General features: G+C 45.6%; 1 pseudogene; it reads right to left on the bottom strand.

Moving 5' to 3' along the window:
• Positions 1-5455: 5455 nt before the first annotated feature.
• On the bottom strand, positions 5456-7026 carry LOC123097172 (berberine bridge enzyme-like Cyn d 4; annotated as a pseudogene).
• Between the last annotated feature and the right edge of the window lie 3560 nt (positions 7027-10586).

The following is a 10586-nucleotide window of genomic DNA, read 5'->3' as shown; positions in this document are numbered from 1 at the left end:
ATAGGTGTGTTAAGCTTATTTTACACTTATTTTGAGACGGGGGAAGTATTTAGGAACAGAGAGAGTACATTGACCTTTTAGCAAACCACTTCCGAAAACACTGAACATACTGTATAGTATAATTCAGTACAGGTCGCAACTGCATTGAGCACTAATCTTAACAGAGCTACAAATCAGTCCCGAAAAACCCGCGTTCAGAATCAGGACAGGTGCACGAGAGACGATGGTTCCAACTTACAACTAGTAGTATCAGCAACGTGAAGGACATGTATTTTTCAGGCCACTAATTAAGCAATCAGTGATCAGTCAAGAGTAGGGATAAACAAACAGTCAGGCCACATGGCAGTCGTAGACTTGCAAGAGCGAGCATGATATAAGACTTGGTGATGAATATATATATGTAGCTCAGCATATGCAGCACTTGCAAAGTAGGAGTATATAAATAAATAACCAATAATAATGGAGCTGATGGGAACAAGAAGTATATCTTGTAATCACAAGCTTGACACTTGCAAGTAGCAGCGTTATTAACTTATTGATGCAGGCAGGGCAGGGCAGGGCAACAAACATGTGTGCTAGATGCAGGTATGAAATATTTTGTAGATGCAGTGACGAGTTAAGGGCTATGCATGAAGCGGTAGAAACTCCGAACAAGAAGCCTGCTTCTTCTGGCAAGAGGCGGAAATATCAATGTACTTGGAGGAGGACACAAAACTGTTGTGGAAACTCAAGATGCAGAACAAGTATTGGCACAAGCCAAGGAAGAGGTTGATATTGATACCACAGTGATAGGAGACACTCACTCGTGGCCTTCCTGCTCGGCTGCTCCTGACAAAATTATTTTTTGCTAGCCGTAGTGCCGTACACTGTCACTGTGCGTCAGAGTGACAATCGGCCTTGATGTGTCTGTTAGCACAGTCTTGTCAGTTGGTTGGGCTTTTGCCATCGACAGTGATCGATGAGCCCCTCATCGATCCATCCATCCATTCAAAAGGAGGAGCGGTGTTACATCTACCGCGAGGCCGACGGCGGATCCTGGCGGCATGGCGCCGCGGAGGTTCGGCGATGAGCGCGTTTGAGGATGGACTCGCGCAGGAGGAGGAAGCTGTCTGGCGTCATGGTGGCGTTGATGGCAGAGAGGCCTGACAAGGTCGGTGCAACAATTTTGCTCTGAGGATGGACCGAGGGATGATGGAGGTGACGGCCCTTGCAGCGTGCGGTGCTCACTGGGAGTGTGCCTGACTGGTGTGGGACCCAATCCAGGTAATGGCTTGGAGGGGACACCTGGCTTTAGATGTTAGGCTTTAGTGCGGTGTCTGTTTGGTATTAGGTCCGAACATTCGGCACGCCTTCATCAAGGGAATAGGAGTAGCAACGGTGTTGCCAAGATGGTGGCTTCAGGCTTATTGATGTATCATCTTGTATGGTCTTTGTGAATAATTAATAATATGGCTGCATGCATCGTTCAGATGCAGAGGCCAGGGTACATCCTCCTTTTCTAAAAAATCCAAGTGGCCACACTGTCTCTACATGTCCTGCCTCTGCCGCTCTTCTGAATAAGCATTCCGCCGGCTATCACACACGCCGGCCTAATCTACTGTTGAACGCTCCTATTCAGAATTTCAGATACTAAAGTCTTTGACATTTTGGCTAAGCTTTATGGCCTCTCCTCTTTAATCAGGCAGGGTGCAAAATGACCCATCTCCCAAGAGGCCAAGAGTACGTACATTTCTGCTCAAAGTTTCATTCTTGGTCCAGCTAACTCTGTCCTTGCATTGCAGGGTTACCACAAGTTTCAAGTTTGTAGAGAATAGGTTCCATGGCAGCACAAGGCTTCAGATTAGTGCCGCCATTTCCCTTCGTCAGCCTTCTACTGCTGCTCTTGGGAGCAGAGCTCACGCTCGTCCCATCATCTTCTTCTTTGGGGAAGCGTGCCGGTGTCGGCGCAGCTGGGAAGCTCGCCGGCCCCGCCATGCTGCAGCAGCACGACGGCGTCATCTTATCTGAGTTGAAGCGAGTGGTGCCGCAGGGGCCGAACCCGCTGCACAACTGATCGCTAACAGGAGGAGACATGAAATTTCTGTATATCTGCTCTTGTCAGTGTCAGGCACAGGTCTGATAATGCTCCAGAAGCACCCTAGCTTAGCAGAGTGTCGTGCTAATCCTTCGACATTCATATTGGTGCAGCACAGAGATTCAGAACATTTAACCACAATTCCGGATGCAGATAGGCTTCATTCCATTCGCCCATTTCGGGATCCCGGTGGAAAAAGACATTAACCTTAACAGATCGATCACGAATCAAATTTCTGAGGTACCGGTTACCATTCACACAAGATCACAAGCCAGGTTCACAACTAACTCGACAGGTTACAGAGACATGAGAAACCAACAGGTGTTCCAGGGAACCGCAGCATATTCTTTGAAACTCCACAGGTATCTTGCAAAGTGAGGCTGAAATTAAAGATATGGTACTAGCAAGTAAAAAAAGGTAGTGATGCAGTAGCTACCAAAGTCACTGCAGTCTAATAGGGCAACTTCTTCTCTCTACAGGAGGTTTTATCCGGTCACTGGCATAGCTCAAGCATCCGCTCCAGACAGCGTACCTGGTCCTCCCCGGAGACTTCCTCCCCGGCGTACACCCTCCCCAGCAAGTCCGCAGCCTCAGCACGAATTTCCAGCAGCCGCGCGTTAGATTCATCGTTGACAGCCCTGATCTTCATGTAGCACCTCATGTACTCTGCCACGTGCCGATGCTCAAGCTCCTCCAGTTCAGCAATCGTGACCCCTGGCTTGTTAAGCATGGCCTCGGCCTCGGCCTCATTCTTGATGCGCACTTCTTTGTATTCGGCCATGAATACATCAGCCTCGAGCGAGGACACCTCATCCTCAAGCAGGGTAGTATCTTCAGGCTCGGACTTTGACATGGATCCAGCAGGTGCGTTTACAATCTGCAAAATGTAGGCCGGATATTTTAGGTGGATATATGAAACTTTGAGGAACTGTTGTTCAATAAGGTTCACAATAGCAAAAGTAAACCACAAACTGTTCCTATTAGAGCAAAAGCAAACAATAATATTTCAGAAGTACAAATTGACTGTAGAAATGCATGGTCTGGGTTTAGAGAGTGTTTGACAAAAAACTACCACAATTGGGGTTCGTGTCCCACAGAACTACCACTTTCAAAAAAGTGACTGATAACTACCAAAAATTGGAATCTCGTGACTAAAAATACCACTTCCGGAAAATAGCCAATTAGAAGATTTAAACGTGTTTATGACGTGTGGGGCCCGTCTATCAGGGCTGACGTGGCGGGAAAGTCAACTCTGTTTATTGTCCTTGATATAGCAGTGATGACAGCATTGTGACAACTCTCTCTCTCTCTCTCTCTCTCTCTCTCTCTCTCTCTCTCTCTCACACACACACACACACACACACACACGCACACACACATATAAATCCACCCTTTTATTTTACCTTTACTAAATTAAATCCTCCATATCATTTGAACTATAAATTCATTTCTGAAATAATTTATATATTTGAACTCGGGGCGCCAAGACCTTTACAACCCGACCATTCTTGGATACATTTCAAACATGTTTAATTTTCAACGTTTCACATTCCATATGTTGAACAAACCTATTTCACTAAAAAAAATTGTGAAAACAAAGCTATTTCACTAGAAATATGTGAAACAAACTCATTACAAAAGCCAGAGAAAGGTGAAATGTAGGTTCTGAATTGTGAAATATTTAACCACACAAAGTGAAATTATAATGTTTCGTTGGCAAACTGATTATTTTGAAATGTGAAATACTAGGTTTTTGAAAATGTGCAATTGAAATAGATGTAATTTTTGAAAAACTAATTTTGTGCAAATGTGTAACAGTTTATTGCAAAAGAGCGAAATATGTTATTTTCAAAATCTGAAATTGAAATAGATGTGATTTTTGTGAAACAAGGTAGTGGACAGTGAAATGTAGGTCCTGAATTGTGAAAGAGTAACTACAAAAAGTGAAATTGTAATGTATCATTGTGAACTGATTTTTTTAAAATGTGTAACAAATTCTTCTAAAAGAGTAAAATATATTATTTGAAAATTATGCAATTGAAATAGATGTTTTTTTTTGTGAAACAAGTCAGTGGAAAGTGAAATGTAGGTTCTGAATTGTGAAATAGTAACTACAGAAAGTGAAATTGTAATGTATCATTGTGAAACTAATTATTTCAAAATGTGAAATATGCGTTCAAATTTAAACGTGGTTGAAAAATATGCTAGATTGATCTCATTTTAAAAGTTTTGACACAAGGAATTCAAATATATGGAAAAACTTCAAAAACGAATATATGATTTAAAAGATATGGATGTTTTAAATTAGACAATATCAAATAAATGGTTGGATTTATTGTGTGGGAGGAGAGAGAGAGAGGGAGAGACAGAGAGAGAGAGAGAGAGTGTGTGTGTGTGTTCTGCTATCATGCATGCATGTGAAGTACAGTGATGGGGCCAGCTGCTGAAATACCAATATTCTTTGAACATGGAAAAATGGAATTGATAAATTTTAAGTCTCAGGCGAAGCTATATTTGTGAAATATTACGTGAAGATTTGTATAAAAAAATTATTTTAGTTTTTTCTTCTTCTTTATATGTTGTGCCACTTGACTGAGATTTGAGTAAGTCTCAGTTGACTTAGATCTAGACACCCAGAAAAAAAAGCTATACATCATGAGAAAAAAATATATGATGTTAGGTGGAACTAGCTGATTATATAGAGCAATTGTCGGTACGGTACCATGCAATTTTCTGCTTTATACTTTGGAGAGATTGACCCTGGAGATCGTCTTGTTGTCACATGTATGTAGCAATCAAACCAATGCACAGTTTGATACTCACTCCTTTCCGGTTTAGAAGGTTTAAATCTGAAATCTCATTAACCAAGGTGAATGATGAGCGGAGGAATGTATCTCGTAGTTTACAAAATTACTCAAACTTTAATCTGCATTAATTACAATGTATGCATGGATGACCACTAAATGAGTACGTAAGAATGGTTACATGCATTGGTTGATTTCTTTTGGTCCTTGCATGCATCAATTTAATGTACCTTCAAACATAAACATGTGGTGAAAAGAAGTAAAAATAAGACGTATAATATGAAAAAATCATAGAAATGAGATGAGCCTAATAAATCCAAAAGGAGAAAGTATACGCTATTGTTCATCCAGGATAGTAAACTGCATCGAACAGCACTACTGCAGCCATCTATCACCAACGTTGACAAAAATACAACTCGATGGTACTCCATTGTTTATATTCGATCAGCAAAGGAAAGTAAACTGATCTCGACCAGTAGGCAGTAGCCGGCTAGCCGCCCATGACGAAGATTGATTCATGGCATCTCTCGCTCGCTCGCACAGTCAGCTCTTCTCTTCTGACGGCCTCGTCTCGCGTTCAACGCAACGGCGGGATGCTCTGCTCGTTCCTGAAGTAGTTGGTGGGATCCACGGCCGCCTTCACCGCCGCCAGCCGCCGGTAGTTGCCCACGAAGTAGCGCTCGCCCCAGGCCGCGCCGCCCTCGAACGTGCCGCCGGCCACCTCGTCGTTCTGCCCGATGTCCAGGTCCCGGAAGTTGACGTACGCCCGCCTCGGGTTCTTGCTCACGTGCCGCCCCATCAACTCGTACAGGCCCTCGATCCATGCCGTCGCCGCCGTGCCGCCGTCCCCGCCCTCCTTTGGCCACGTCACGATGTACTGCATCACGTACAGCACGCCGTTCCGGTGCGGGTACGGCGTCGCGGCGGCCCATGAACCCGCCGTGGGGCTCCAGCAGGATGAACCCTGGCGAACCAGGGGAAGATGTCCTCCCACGCCGCCTTGGGGATGGCGCGCCGGACGTAGTCCGACTTGCCCTTGTTGGACCTGCTCAGGCTGGTGGTCCTGTTCAGGAGCGCCTCCTCCAGCGTGCCGTTCCTGCCGAAGCTGAGGAACGGCGTGGCCGCCGACTGCGCCCAGCTCATCGGCTGGCAGTCGGCGCTCGTCATGCCCAGCTCCGGGAACTGGTCCTCCATCATCGCCACCAGCGAGCCGCACCCGCCCAGGTACAGGGCCTGAAACATGGCCTGCTGCCCACGCACGATCACCCTTAGGGTGATGTCGCTGGGTAGCGACGGCGCCACGTCCTGCCATTTCGTGAGGATGTCCACGGCGCCCTGCTCGGCCGTCTTGGCGATGTTGAACGCCACCACCGTCGACGGGACCTGCACCAGCTGGACCTTCCACGAGAGCACGATGCCAAAGTTGCCGCCGCCGCCGCCCCGGATGGCCCAGAAGAGGTCCTCCCCCATGCCGGCGTTGACCAGCGTGGCGTCGAGCACCTTGTCGCTGGAGAGGCCGTGCTTGCGCATCATCATGCCGCCGCCGCCGCCGCTCAAGTGGCCGCCCACGCCGATGGTGGGGCACTCGCCGGCCGGGAACGCATCATCATATAATCGAGCTTGCTCCTTATATACTGCTCCCACCCACTCTCCGTTCCGAATGAAAGCTATTCTAAAAAAATGTCAAACCTGATCCCGTCAAAAAAATCCTTGGCGATTGATGGTTGCTGCTATATAAAATTGTGCTTTCGTTTGATTAAATTGCGACCAGGATGAGCATGCTCGGTGAGAGGTTTTGAAAGCACGCAGGAGAGATGCGCACTGCGATTAAGAAGGGGGGCAAGAATGCCAAAAAAGTGTACAGGGGTAGGCAGATTTGCATGTCCTTGGCATCATCTTCTTCACGGATTCTGCTAAATGGAAACCCGGGCCTCCCTTTTGCTCACGCTTGCGGCCTGCGTCAGGGTGACCCTATGTCCCCATACTTTTCATCCTTGCAATTGACCCGCTTCAGCTTATGCTCCGGGCTGCCTCCAACGCCGGGATTCTGCAGCCGATCAAAGCTCGTTCGGCTTCCTGCAGAATTTCACTTTACGCTGATGACGCGGGCATCTTTGCCAACTCTGTGAAGGAAGAATTGGACGCCATTGCGGGGATACTTGCCTGTTTTGGGGAGGCATCGGGTCTCATTACCAACGTGACCAAGACGGAGGTGTTTCCTATTCGCTGCCAGCAGATTGACCTCGCCCACATTTTATCGGGATTCCCTGTGAAGATCGCTGCATTCCCAACTAAGTACTTGGGCCTTCCCCTGCACACCTCAAGGCTCAAGCGGGTTCATCTGCAACCTCTCATAGACAAAGCAATGGGCAAGCTTCCGGGATGGAAGGGAAAGAACCTTGCGAGGCCGGGAAGGGTCTCCTTGGCCAAATCTGTGCTATGCGCCATGGCCACACATCACCTCACTGCGCTCCCTCTTCCGGCGTGGGCCAACCATAAACTTAGCAGGATCTCTCGCAACTTCATATGGCAAGGCGACAATTCCGAGAATGCGACCGGAGGGCATTCCCTGGTAAACTGGAAGACGGTGTGCAGGCCAAAGGCCCTAGGTGGGCTGGGAATCACAGACCTAGAGAGATTTGGTCGGGCTCTCCGCTTACGCTGGCCATGGCTAATGTGGGCCGACCCTGACCGTCAGTGGGTGGGCTCTGCCCTACCCTGCGACGACTCGGATATGGCGCTATTCAGAGCTTCGACCTCCATCGTGCTGGGTAACGGCCGCAAAGCTCTGTTCTGGCATGATGACTGGACCGGAAAGGGTCCCCTTAGGATGCTGGCTCCCGGATTATACAAAATCGCCACAAGAAAGCAGAGAACAGTGTCCAAGGAGCTGCACGAGGATAACTGGATCAGATCAGTCGCCCGCCTTCAGTCTCCCATACACCTGCAGGAATTCATCTCGATAGCATCTCTGACCTCCCAGGTTACACTGTCTACGGACAGGGAGGACTCCATCTCCTGGCGTTGGACTACAAATGGAATCTACTCCGCGGCTTCGGCATATACAGCCCAATTCTCTGGCTCCTTCCCTAGGTTCTCGCCGACGAAGATTTGGGAGGCACACGCGGAACCCAAATGCAAGCTCTTTTCCTGGCTGGTGCTCCATGAAAGATCCTCACGGCCGACATGCTCGCTATTCGCGGATGGCCGCACGATCCTACATGCCCGCTGTGTCTGGGAGCACCGGAGACGGCAACTCACCTCTGCAAGGACTGCCCATTTGCGATTGCGGTTTGGTCGCATGTTCAGGCATGGACCGGGGAGGCGCCGACGAACATGATGACAATTCCGCCTCCCATGGGAGTCTCCGACTGGTGGGATCGGCTCATCTGTCCCCTGTCCAAAGACGAAAGACGCCGGCATAGCGGTCACTTCCTCTATACCATTTGGAATATCTGGAAGGAGCGCAACCGCCGGATATTCATCGGCACCCGCCTCACTCACCTGGAGGTGGCGGCCATCGCGCTCGACAACATAAGAATGCGGGCTTGCGCCTTTGGCAGGGCACAAGTGGCGACCGGCATTGGGTGATTTGGTTCACTTAGCATACCACAACGGTTCTTATAAGGGTTTCGTCAGGTTTCCCCGGAAAAACCTGTCATCTTTGTACATAAACCCTCTTTTTCGTCTGAAATGAAAAGGCAGTGCTCCTGCCGGTTCCTAAAAAAAAAACCAAAAAGAAATGAAAAAGGAGACCCGCCGACGATCAAAAGCCACCACCAGCTCCCAACGCTGAACGCTCCTTATGTTTAAAAAGATGGGCGCGTTCAGCTCGCGCCAAATCCACCAGACGGTAATGATCGCCAGCGATTGAGCACGTTTTCTGCACACTAGCTTGGCTTGTTCGACAGACCACCAAACCAGTCAGCCATGGTGGCCGGCGCGACGCGTCCCCATCCTCCGGATCGAAGCCAGCGGTGCTCTAGCGGCCCAAATCTCTTGCCGCGGCACAAACAACGTTGATCCCATCCCAGCATAGGCGTGTAGTGTGCATACTTATGGATTTTCTGCTCTAAAAGTAGCTATTCGCCCTCTGCCCAAGCGTTAAAAATGTACCCCGGACACAATAATAGAATGTCACGCCCACCGTAAATAAATGTAAAACGTTTTACGTCACTCAAGTAGTGACCTAAAATATCTTACATTTGTTTACAGAGCGAGTATTATGCTATTTCATGTTCATAATTAAATTTTTTCTATGCTATAATTACATTTGTTATTGATTCATAGAAAACTCAACTGCATGTGTGGAAAACATAAACATCAAATGGGTCCATAGTCATACATCTAGGAAAAGCTCATGTGTTTACGATGATCTTGTTAATCTGATCACGACCGAACATTGCTAAAGTAACAACGATGTCAACAATAATGAGTACACATTGGTGTTGGGTAGATCCAAACTGATAAATTGCTGCAATATCACATCATTATTATATTGTCGATATTTTTTCATATAATATATAACACTTTAGCTATAGGTAAGTCGTATGTATGGGCCAGCCAATTTTATGTCCGTGCTCTTTTTCTTTTCTTGTGTGGTGTGCCTTGTTTTGGGCTGAATTTTTTGATTGACCCGTATTTTGGGTCAGTCCATCTGACTCCTCAGCCCTCCTCTCTCCCGCTCTATTTTTTCTATTTTCTGTTTCTATGTGTTTTTCTTTTGTTTTTTTCTTTTCTTTATTAGTTGATTTTCGGTTATAACTTTGTGGATATATATTTTTTGGATGTTGGTGAGTGTAAATGTACACTTAAATACTATACAATACATGTGAAAATTGCACTATTACATGACTATTCTTTGCATAAAAGGTAGTGCAATTAAAGTGCAAAGTTGTGTGATTTTTTTGTTTCATTTTTTGTGTGATGCTTATATATTACATGTTATAAAATATGCAATTTGTGTGTAATTTTTTCATTAATTGGTTTACTTTAGATTTAGTTTTGTCCTTTTAAAGGTAATACCAGTGCCACTAATTCATTCATCCTTTGATATTTCTCATTTTTTCCTTCTCAAGAGTAATATCAATGCCATTAATTCATTATTCCTTAGAAAAAAACTTCATTTTCTAGTTCTTCAAGTTATGTGCTATTATTTTTTAAAGTTTTTTTTGTATTATGTCGTTCCTTTTAAAGGGTAATACCAATGTATAATTCTTAGAAAATTTCAATTGCCTGATTTTGCTTTAGTATACATTTTATTTTCTTTCTTCCTTGGTGGTAATACCAATCCGGCCAATTCATTCTTCCTTACGAAACTTCTTATTTGCAAAACTTCCACCATTATATGCTTATTGTTGCATATCATAAGAAAGCGCAATTTATATTTCAAATGTGTGCATATTTTACCATTTTTTGAATTTCCTTTTTCTTAGAGGTTAGTACCAATGCCACTAACTCATTTTACTTAGGAAATTTCAATATTCTGTTTACCATGAAATATGTGTGTAAATTATACTAGATTGCAAAAATTGCACTATTATATGATTTCTTTGGTTTCTTTTTATACTAGATTGTAAATTATACTAGTGCAAAGTTGTGAGCAATTTTTTTGGTTTCTTTTTATTTTCTTACTTCTTAAGGGGTAACACCAGTGCCACTAATTCATTCATCCTTAGAAAAATTCATTATTATTATTTGGTTTAGTT

The sequence above is a fragment of the Triticum aestivum genome, chromosome 4D (assembly GCF_018294505.1).
Source record: "Triticum aestivum cultivar Chinese Spring chromosome 4D, IWGSC CS RefSeq v2.1, whole genome shotgun sequence".
NCBI lineage: Eukaryota > Viridiplantae > Streptophyta > Magnoliopsida > Poales > Poaceae > Triticum > Triticum aestivum.
This window is presented reverse-complemented; position numbering and strand designations above follow the sequence as displayed.